Below are 11,143 nucleotides of genomic sequence, written 5' to 3'. Positions count from 1 at the left end.
AACACGTGCTTTGGAGTCCTACAGATGGGGTTAAAAGTATTTTTTCATAACTTATTGATTAAACAGCCCTGGGAAAGTTATTTATGGTGCTTGGGGCTCCATTTCTTTATCCTTAATATGAGAACAGCAAAAATGATTATCTCCTAGAATTCTGAGACAAATCTTATGAAGGACTTAGTGAGTATGAGGAAAGTATTCAGTCCTTCTTTCTCTCACCCTGTCTTAGTCTGTTTGGGCTGCTACAACAAAAATCCAATAGACTGAATGGCTTATGAAAGACAAAAATGTTATTTCTTATAGTTCTAGAGACTGGGACGTTTAAGACCAAGGTGCTGGCAGATTGGGTGTCTAGTAAGAATCTGCTTCCTGCTTCATAGACAGCTATCTTCTCGGTGAGTCCTCACACAGCAGAAGGGATGAGGGAGACTATGGAGTTCCTTTTATAAAGGTGCTAATTCCATTTATGAGGGCTTTATCCTCATGACCTAATCACTTCCCATAGGCCCCAACAGATACCATCAGATTGTGTTAGGATTTAACATATGAATTTGGGGGGCATACAAACATCCAGTCTATAGAACCCTCCGCCATTTTTATAAACACACAGACTTTAGGTCTGTTATGTTTTAGGTAATTAAAGGTAAGAGCGTTGGCTCAGGTGTTCAGAGAAGGGGTGGCATGGAAGAGCAGGAACAGTTCTTACCCCGTGATGATGGAAAGGTCAGGAGACACCCCGACCCTCTGACACAGGTGCTTCCAAGTTTCACCTGCCTAATTTTAACTTCAAAGATGGGAACGGTCACAAATTGGATGGAATTTTTGTCGGGGCGCAGGGTCAGAAATAGAGACACTCCTAGATTGGCCAATTCTTCCACCATAATTCATTAGACATCTTCTCTCATTTTGCAAATCCTTTTCCTTTATGCTTCTCAGCCTCACCTATTAAATTTCTTTTGTCTTCCCTAATGCATGTTTACTGTCAGAGTAACATAATTCAGAAGCATAATTACAAAAAAAAAAGAGACATTTTAGATAAATAAGAAGCAGGATCCATTTAATGTCCCTTGCATCCTGCTACACACTGACTTTAATATAAATATTAAAAACATCTCAACCGTAGCATGACAAAGGCTCAAACATATGAGGCATGAGATGAACATTATAATTGTCTCGCCTTATTACTTACCTAGAGCTTAAACTTTCTTTAATTTCACTCCAAATAATTTACCCAGGGGTGAGGCAACCATCAGTGGAAAAACATGAATCATTTAAAGACCTACTGAAGAACCTGAATAGAGATACTGCGAAAAACCCTTGAGGTCCTTTGGAAGAAAGAAGCAATATCAATCATAAAGTGCATCATCATTAAAATGATTATCCAGGGGGAAAAATTATCAATATTAATATTTCTATGGCAGACCCATAAGTATTTTTTTCTGTACTACAACATGCAATATGTTCCCATGGCTACCTTTTGCTTGCCTGAAAAAAACCAGCTGATAAAGAGTGCTTTTCATATTGCCCAGATCATTTAAATGCCAAATGCTAAATTATAGATATTTAAGTGATCTAAACTTTAGGAGTTGGAAGCAGCCTCAAAATTCAATTAAATCCCAATCATTTACTTTACTAATTACTGAAATAAAATGTTTTCTTTACAAATGAAGTCACTAATTGGGGAAAATGAATGCTAGCAATTTATTTTGATTTAGTCATATTTTTACATGGAAATAGATTGGTGGTTTTAAAAAGTTGATAGTAAAGGAGAAGCTCATTTCATTTTTTAAAACATTGTGATTTCATTTCTATTTCATCTACAAAACATTACATAGTGAGCATGAACATGAACGTGATACTTAGGTTGCATTTGGGTTCCAATCCCAATCTTAACTGTAGGTTGTTCAAGGGTAAAAATGGATCTCTTGTTTTCTTGCCTTTCTTGCTTATTGCTTCTTCATTCCATTGTTCATGATATTGGAAGGCGAGAAAGGAGAGAGACTCAAATGGTGATTTTTTTTTTAGCACCTCTGGCTCAAATTGAATGTAAGGGGACATTGAAAACAGTAAAGATACGTATGAAAAGATGGTAAATGAGGGAGGCTGAGGACTGGGACCTGGATCATACTCACCGGTGGGTTTTCTATGGATGAGAGGAGTTATGTCAGAAGTGAAGTTTTCAGAAGACAGAAGAGTATAATCCAGGCACCTATGGGGGGGGGAGAAAAAATGAAATAGGACAGTTATAGACTGAACTTTGTCTCCCCCACTCCCTTCCCCAAAATTCCTCTGTCAAAATCCTAACTCTCACTACCTCAGATGGTGAGTGTCTTTGCAGACAGGGTCTCTAAAGAGGTAATTAAGGTTAAATGAGGGCACTGGGGTGTGACTTAATTCAATGACTGGTGTCCTTTTTAGGGGAAGATTAGGGCACAGACAGACACATAAGAATGACCAGGGGAAGACAGGGAGAAGACACATGTCTACGAGCCATGGAGAGAAGTTTCAAAAGAAACCAGCCCTGCTAACACCCTGATCTTGGATGTTTAGTCTCCAAAATGGTGAGGAAATGAGTTTCTCTTGTTCAAGCCAACTGGTCTGCATTACTTTATTATGGCAAACCTAGTGAAGTGAAACAGGCGTCATTTACGGTAGCAAATTGTTACATATTCTTTGATCGTCCCTCTTTCCATAACTGTCACCCTAAACCTGACTCTACAAATTTTAGCAAGGTGACTAAAGCCATGAAGTGTTTGGATCCAGTGAAGCAGAGGAATGAAGATGAAAACACCATGAAAAATGAAGTTACACGCAATACTACCCAGAGACAAGACAATTGCAGACAATTCTCAAAGTGGGCATTTCAACCTTTGGAGAAATTCAGAGGCCCTATTTTTCAATCAGAAAATAAAATGGGAAACTTCCGAACTCTTTGTGAAGTCACAGCTTGAGATTTGTGTTTAACTCATGTTCCATTAAAGAACAACTTCTTAAGGAATTGGGATCCTACACATATAGACTTTCCTGAAGAATTTTGTTCTTGTGGTAAAGGTTATTGTCCTGAACTGAGGCATGACTTGTGGAGCAATGAGAAGGAAGGAGACAGGCACCTAACCCGCCAGATCAAGAAAGTGGACCTTTGACATCAAAGGAAGCTGAATTGTCATGGCCTGATATTCTCAACCTATTCTGCAGTAGGGCTTTTGGGCTTGATATTTGAAAGTAAGGGATAAGATTTTTATTGATCTAGTTATTGGCTTGAAACAATATTCTCTTGGCTGTCCCAACATTACAAGGTGGGGCATAAGAAGAATCAGCTCCCCACAACTCCCCTTTCAGTAAAGAATGAACAGAATGAATCTCAAACAATGAAATATCCATCCTTGGGTCTTAAGCCAGCTGTGTCGCCATGACACTGAAATGCAATTGTTGTAAACTAGGTTTGTGGTCTGAATGATTGTAGGAAGCATAGCCTCCACATGGAAATTGGTTTGACCTGAAAGAAATTTGGGTGAAGCATACTGTGTCCATTGGAATGTTTAGGGACGACAGATTTATGATACACCAGACAAATCTGTTCTGCCGTACTCTTCTCAATGTGATACTATATACATCATACACTATAAAGCCTTACACAGGGCTCCTTGATGAACCCAACAAAATGGTAGGCAGCAGCTCCATTTAGAGCATCAGGGTGACAGTGTTTGCATATGCGAACTTTTTTCAATTCTGCTATTAAACCAAACTCATGAAAGTCAAAATCACCAGTTCTCCCGAAGTTGAGGACAACTGAGTAGAAACAGAACAGCCATAGCCATCAGATGTTCAGGGTCTAGCAAACATTGATTTAATTTTTACCTCGAGCTTCTGTTAGCTTTAACTTGGAGGCCTTTGTTTTTAGAGATGAATCTGAAAATTTGCTATCCCTCCCCTATTCACTTTAGGGTACTCTCTGTGTAGCGAGGTGCCTATAAACATTCCATTTTCCTCTAAGTAAATAAATTCTTGTAAACTTTGAAAGGAAGCAAAGAATAATGGGAAAAACAAAGTAGGTTTGGAGTTAGAAACACCACTGTTTCCCAACTTTGCCACTTGTGGGTTGAATTTGAAAATGTACTTAATCTTATTTTCCTCATCTGTAAAATGAGAATAATAGTCATCCAGTTCTTCGGGTTGTGATGAGGAACATTCAGTGATATAATGTTTGAAAGCACTCAGTGTCATGTTGAGCACATATTAAATATAAAATAATTGATAATTGTTATCATGGACTATTGGCTTGGTCCATTTCAGTGTACCAGCAGGTCTGATTTGGGGGGTTTCTCTTATTCTTTTTGATTTGATACAAGCAATGTTTTCAAATTTTCTCAAATAATAATGCCCTTATGTTGTGGGTGAAATAAACATTAAAGTTTTCTCTTAGTCTATATCACAGCAGAGAAACATTTGCATCATTATTCGGAACTGTTTATTCAGTGTCAGTGAAGACAGTTATGTCACATCTGGTCTCTGCAAGACGGGAGATGATGGAAAAGTTGTGTGTGATCCCTAAGGTTAGGTAGCATACATTTTGTTTCTGCTTGCCTGCTGTGTGTCCAGACAGGCAGCATTTCGGTAGTCTTTACATTTGTCTTTCAAGAAGGAATCTGGCTTAAAAGGCAAAGCAGAGACACTTAAAATAGCTTGAAAACAAGAGGAAAGTTAACAACAGTAAAGCACTATGTTACAAGAGAAATGTAAGTATCAAAAGGAGACAACAAAGCTCCGAATCTAAGAGATTCCTGGAAAGGGTCGTTTGAGTCGAATTTGAAACAAGTGATAAACGTGGACTTATCACGGAAGAATATAAATAACATTTATTGAGCACCTTTGAATTGAGAGCATAACAGTAGGTCTGTTCCTTCACTCAGTCATTTCATTCATGGTTTATCTCATGTGCCAGTCACTCCTCGAATATGACTTGTTTTGTCTTTCTTTCAGAAATTGAAACTCTGAGAAATAATTAACTTGGTCAAAGTTTCACACTATGCGGCAGATCTGGAATCGAAACCCAGCTGTTTGACCATAAACCAAGCTCTGCTTCGTAACATGTGAGCCCTTTGAAAAGAAAAAAAGTGATAGACCAGTGCCATAAAGAAAATTTTCTTCTCCTTAGTAAATCCTTCAATCTTCCAGTGATAAGGAGGTCTCTTTATGTTTTTACTTATTGGATATATTAGAGCTAGATCTGAAGGGTGAGAATCAGTGGCACAAGATTGGTGAGAAAAATAAATTTCCTATGATAAACACGGTTTAAAAAAATGGAACTAAAACAGTTTTCTACAAAAAAGAAATGCTAATACATATGCTTTCTAAACAAAATTTATAAATTTCAGCACCACAAGTCATCATTTTATGGAAACCTTTTGATCATAGTATTCAATTTTATGGGAAGTTCTTTGTATTTCTCCAGTAAACAGACTTAGAAACTCAGCTTTATGATAAACTAGCAAATAAGTATACAAATAAGTATAGCTTTAATTTAAGTGCCATGGTAATTGGTATGTAAACACTCTCCAATCTTAATTTCTTAACTCTCTACATAAGTATAATGTTTAATCTAACACTTTATCTTCTAAGCACTAGTACAAATAACATTATTATCATAATATCTCAGTAAATTTTTCTCATTGACTGTTAACTGAAACTTATGACCTTTGGTTCACATAGAATTTTGATCATGAATGAATGAAACATGTTTGGGCTTTAAAAACAGGCTTATAACATATACTATATGTGTGTATAAATAAAACTATCATCCATCTATGTATGTATGTATATATGTATGTATGTATACATCCATCCATCCATCCATCTATCTATCTTTCTATTTATCATCATCTATGCTGTCTCCTCTCCTTTCCCACTTCTCCCTACCACCCCTGTTTTCCTACTCTTTAACATCCTCACAAATGTCCCTCTTTCTCCCATTTTCCTATGGGTTTCCTCCATGGCTTCAACTCTCTTTTTTATTTTTCCTTTCTTATTTTTATTTTTGTTTGTTTTTTATTGATCCTTCTCCCTCCTTGATATAGATTTACTTGAGAGTCTTCTGCTCTTATTTATAATACTATGAGGTAACAATGCAAATATTACCTAATGTGAGTTAACTAGATCCTTTTATAGATTTTTGTTCCATAAAAACTTTTTGGCATTTTTAGTAAAGAAATATAATTCTTATATCAAAATTTCCAAAGATAAGAAACTCCCCTCAACATAAAGCATTTTCACAAAGGATAAGGAATTACATAATTTGGTAAGCAGCAGGAGAGATAGGCAATTTGGAAAGAACTGTCTAATTCTTAAATGGTTTTATACAGCTTATGTCTGAGACCTGCTGGGTTTACAAATTGGTTCATGCATTCAGAGTCTAACCTTAGAAATCCTTCTAGAACAAAGATAATCAGATGCCAGACCTCCTGGACTGTCCAGGGTCAGTGGGTGAGATCTAAATTCTCCATATATTGACTTCAATTAAAGGGCAATATGCATTTTATTCTTAATTTAACTCTTATATGAGATGCTGATATATGGAATTATTATTGTAAATAGTATGAGTACTTGAGAAATTTCCTAACATCCCCAAGCTTTATTGCTTCATCTCCAAAATTCGACACTATGGGGTTGTTGGATGACTAAATTAGATAATGTATGTGGATGGCTCAATTAGTTCCTGACTTACCAGTAAATATCACCAGTACTGATAATGATGATGATAAAAACAAATTCAAAGCTCTGGTACCCATGTTAGGTCTTCATATAATAAACATTCCATGCTCTTAGTTTCAGATATTCAGCTTCCCAGATATCTCATTGTGGATGCTCCATTGGTATCAAAGATTCAAGTTTATTTCAAACCACTTGTAAACTTCTATCCCTCCTTCCAGAACTTTTCACCAGATGATGCTCACCCATCATCTCCCCCTTCCCAAACCTGTGCACCTGATTGCATTCTTATCTTGGTGCTTGACATCCCCACAATGCCATGAATCTGCTCCTTCACTCAGAATCATGGTGTCCTCCTAGGTTTCCCAGGGCCTTTCCTCCCACTACCCACCCCTCCCATATAAGATCTGCCTAATCTACCTGCACATGAAAAGAGTGACTACTTCCTGGGTTCTTTTTCTTTAGTAGGCACTATAATAGTTATGTTAGCTCCATATCACACTCAATCTTTTCAATAGCTCTTCGGTTTACAAGTGGAGAAGTAGAAGACTGCTCATTCCACAAAGCCACACTGCCCCTTGTAAAAATCTTTGCTATGTCTTGCTGTTCTCCTTTTATGTCCGTTTTTATTTCCATTGGCCTATTTCCGAACTTTTCTTTTCCCATGTGGCCTTCTACCATAGACTCTTGATGGGTGTCCTGCAATTTTGCCTTCCTCCAGTCCATGCTCCACAAAACAATTGTTCAGATGTGCACTTTATTTCCTGTCACTTTCCCATCCAAAATCTACTCTGTAGTAGACCTTAACTGCTTAGGGTTCCTAAATATCCCCCCTCCTCCACCCCCCGCTTTTTTTTTCTTTTTAGGCTTCTAGAGTTTTGCATGTGCTGCTACCACTTACTGAAATGTCTAATGTTGCTCCTGCACTGCTCAATATCAGGTGATCTCTTTAAGAGGTTCTCAGCTCTGGCTGTATGTACGGATCATCAAATATCCTTTTTAAGGTATTTTAAAAATGCCTATTCCAAAAAACAATGTGATTTAATTGTCTAGGGTGGGTCTGATCTTGGCATTTGTTCCAAACTCCCCAGATGATTCTAATGTGCTCAGATGCTCCTTCCTCTTATGTTCCATTTATGTACTGTGATTGCCTCTATTATAATATTGATCACTTCTTATTACAATTTATTTTCAAGTTTAATTTCCCAACTACAACATGAACTTTTAGAAGGCTTGAGACCACGGCATTCATCTTTATGTTTTCTGCACTTACAAAACAAATATTTGTTGAGTTAATGATTCTGTTGTCGGGCTCTGGGGGGTATATTTATTGTGCCAGGTACAGACAACACCTACAAACCTTACATTTGTGCATTAAATGAATTTTTATTTTTCTCTCCTTTGGTACCTTTAAATTTAAAAGCAATTTAACTTATGTCAGATTCTAAAAATGTTAATTATTTTGAACAATTTTTGTTTTATTTTTTTTTTTAACGTTTATTTATTTTCGAGACAGAGAGAGACAGAGCATGAACGGGGGAGGGGCAGAGAGAGAGGGAGACACAGAATGGGAAGCATGCTCCAGGCTCTGAGCCATCAGCCCAGAGCCCGACGCGGGGCTCGAACTTGCGGGGCTCGAACTCACGGACTGTGAGATCGTGACCTGAGCTGAAGTCGGACGCCTAACCGACTGAGCCACCCAGGCGCCCCAACAATTTTTGTTTTTAAAGCAATAGAAAAATCTTAAGGAAACTAAAGTAAGTAATCAAACGTGTTTTCTGGGTGAAAAAGTTGATTAAAAATTATACATATTTCTGTGCAAAAACACACCAGCAGTTATCATTGTCCGCTCATCTCTGCCATGTTGCCTAGAATTTATCACTGTCATATTGATCCTTTTTGAAGCCTCTACATCCAAGGTGTTATAAAAATGACTCCAGAAGCACTTATTATTCATGCATTTATTTTTAAGCTTTAATTCACACTTGTGATTCTATATTAAGAATTATATGTCAGGGGCGCCTGGGTGGCTCAGTCATTTGAGCATCCAATCTTTGATTTTGGCTCAGGTCATGATCCCAGGGTTGGGGGATTGAGCCCTGCTTTGGGCTCCATAATGAGTGTGGAGCCTGCTTAAGATGCTCTCTCTGTCCCTCTCTGTCCCTCCTCTGCTTGCACCCATGCATGCATGCTCTCCCTCTTTCTCTCTCAAGTAATAAGAAAAAAAGAATCAAACTTCATATTGGAGATTCTGAATTTAAGACCTTACAGTGTACCTCTAATGCTTTCAGTTCTAAACTGAAAAGAAAAAACAAAAAACAGCTCATCATTAGCTATGTTTATTGCAACACCATTCTTAGACTTTAAACTCAGATTTACATTTGAATCCATTTGATAGCAAGCTAAGTAATATGCCATCTTCAATGAGGACTGTGAACTCTGGATGTTTTAATATGCAAAATGCAAATTTCAAAGAGCATAATTTTATATTTATTTTCTGTGCTTGCTTAATTTTTTTTAATTTTTTTTAATGTTTATTTATTTTTGAGGCAGAGAGAGACAGAGCATGAACAGGGGAGGGTCAGAGAGAGAGGGAGACACAGAATCTGAAGCAGGCTCCAGGCTCTGAGCTGTCAGCACAGAGCCCGACGCGGGGCTCGAACCCACGGACCGTGAGGTCATGACCTGAGCCGTAGTCAGACTGCTTAACCGACTGAGCCACCCAGGTGCCCCAGTGCTTGCTTATTTTTTGGAAGTAGTTAATTTTAGTGCAGATACTTATTTTTCCTTAGCTCTGCTGTACCTCAATAAAAAATGTCCAAATGCATTTCTAGTAGTTAAAATTTGAACAAACAGAATCTTCTCAATTAGAAGAAAATACCGTGTATGTTATTATAAAAATGTCTTGCAGTTAGAAATAATGATAATTTACCAATAATTAAATTTTTCAGGGAGACAGCAGGACAGAGCCACACAAATTATCATCCTGAGTTTCCTGATAACGTTAACTTTTGTTTCCCTGTGCACTATTGGTGGGAATGCTAACTGGTACAGCCACTGTGGAAAAGAGTGTAGAGTTTCCTCAAAAAGTTAAAAATAGAGTTACCCTATGATCCAGTAATTATACTCCTGGGAACTTACCCAAAAAATACAAAAACACTAATTTCAAGTTATACACACACTCCTGTGTTTATTGCAGCATTATTTATAATAGCCAAATTATGGAAGCAGCCCATGTCCATCGATAGATAACTGGATAAAGAAGATGTGATGTATACACACACACACACACACACACACACACACACACACACAGTGGAATATTATTCAGCCATAAAAAGAATGAAATCTTGCCATTTGCAATGACATGGATGGAGCTAGAGAGTATAATGTTAAGTGAAAAAGTCAGTCAGAAGCGGACAAATACAATGTGATTTCGTTCATGTAGAATTTAAGAAACAAAACAAACAAGCAAAGGAAAACAAAAGAGAGAAAGAGACAAATAAATAAGCAGATCTTAACTATGGAAAACAAACTGATAGTTACCACAAGGGAGGTCGGGAGGGGAGATGAGTGAAATAATAGGGGATGGGGATAAAGGAGTACACTTAACACGATGAGCACTGAGTAATGTATAGAATTGCTGAATCACTATATTGTATACCTCAAATAATATGACATTGTATGTTAACAATGGCATTGAATAAAAAACTTAATAGAGGGGCGCCTGGGTGGCTCAGTTGGTTAAGCGTCCAACTTCGGCTCAGGTCATGATCTCACGGTCCGTGAGTTCGAACCCCGCATCGGGCTCTGTGCTGACAGCTCGGAGCCTGGAGCCTGCTTCGGATTCTGTGTCTCCCTCTCTCTCTGACCCTCCCCCGTTCATGCTCTGTCTCTCTCTGTCTCAAAAATAAACAAACATTAAAAAAAAACTTAATAGAAAAGAGCAAAGTAATAAAGGTAATAAAAAAAATTAGGCCAACTGAGCCTTAAGATTTATATTGACTCTAGCCATATTCTCTACAATCTCCTCTTTCACCTCGGGCTTTTAAGTTTATTTTGCCAATATCATTTATTTTTGAATGTAATTGTTTCCTTGCTGACCATAACTAAAGAAAACATTCTAATTTTAAGAACCATCTCAGATCTTATCGCATACATGAAACTTCCCCCAACTCCTCAATGTAGGCAGAGTGGATCATTTCCTCCTCAATGCTCTTACACCACTCAGTTCATTCTTTATTGTAGAAACTATGTAGTTTCGATACAGTTATCGGTTTAGGAGCATGTCTCCCCCTCTTGGAACATAAACTATTTGAAGATGGATTACTCATCTTTGCACAGCCAGAATCCGAAACATTGTCAGAGACATGGTAGTTGACCCAAACTAAAAATAATTATTACATTCAAATATTCTGCAACACCCCTCCCCACAAATACG

General features: G+C 37.6%; 1 long non-coding RNA gene across 1 annotated transcript; it reads left to right on the top strand.

Moving 5' to 3' along the window:
* Nucleotides 1–303: 303 nt before the first annotated feature.
* On the top strand, nucleotides 304–5,178 carry LOC131506951 (uncharacterized). The gene is made up of 4 exons (XR_009259238.1): nucleotides 304–392; nucleotides 2,416–2,558; nucleotides 2,726–2,851; nucleotides 4,978–5,178. It is a non-coding gene; the product is annotated as an uncharacterized LOC131506951 (long non-coding RNA).
* The last annotated feature ends 5,965 nt before the right edge of the window (nucleotides 5,179–11,143 follow it).

Source organism: Neofelis nebulosa, chromosome 3 (genome assembly GCF_028018385.1).
Source record: "Neofelis nebulosa isolate mNeoNeb1 chromosome 3, mNeoNeb1.pri, whole genome shotgun sequence".
In the NCBI taxonomy this organism is placed as follows: Eukaryota; Metazoa; Chordata; class Mammalia; order Carnivora; family Felidae; genus Neofelis; species Neofelis nebulosa.
The sequence above is the reverse complement of the archived record's forward strand: the minus strand, read 5'-3'. Positions and strand labels throughout refer to the sequence as shown.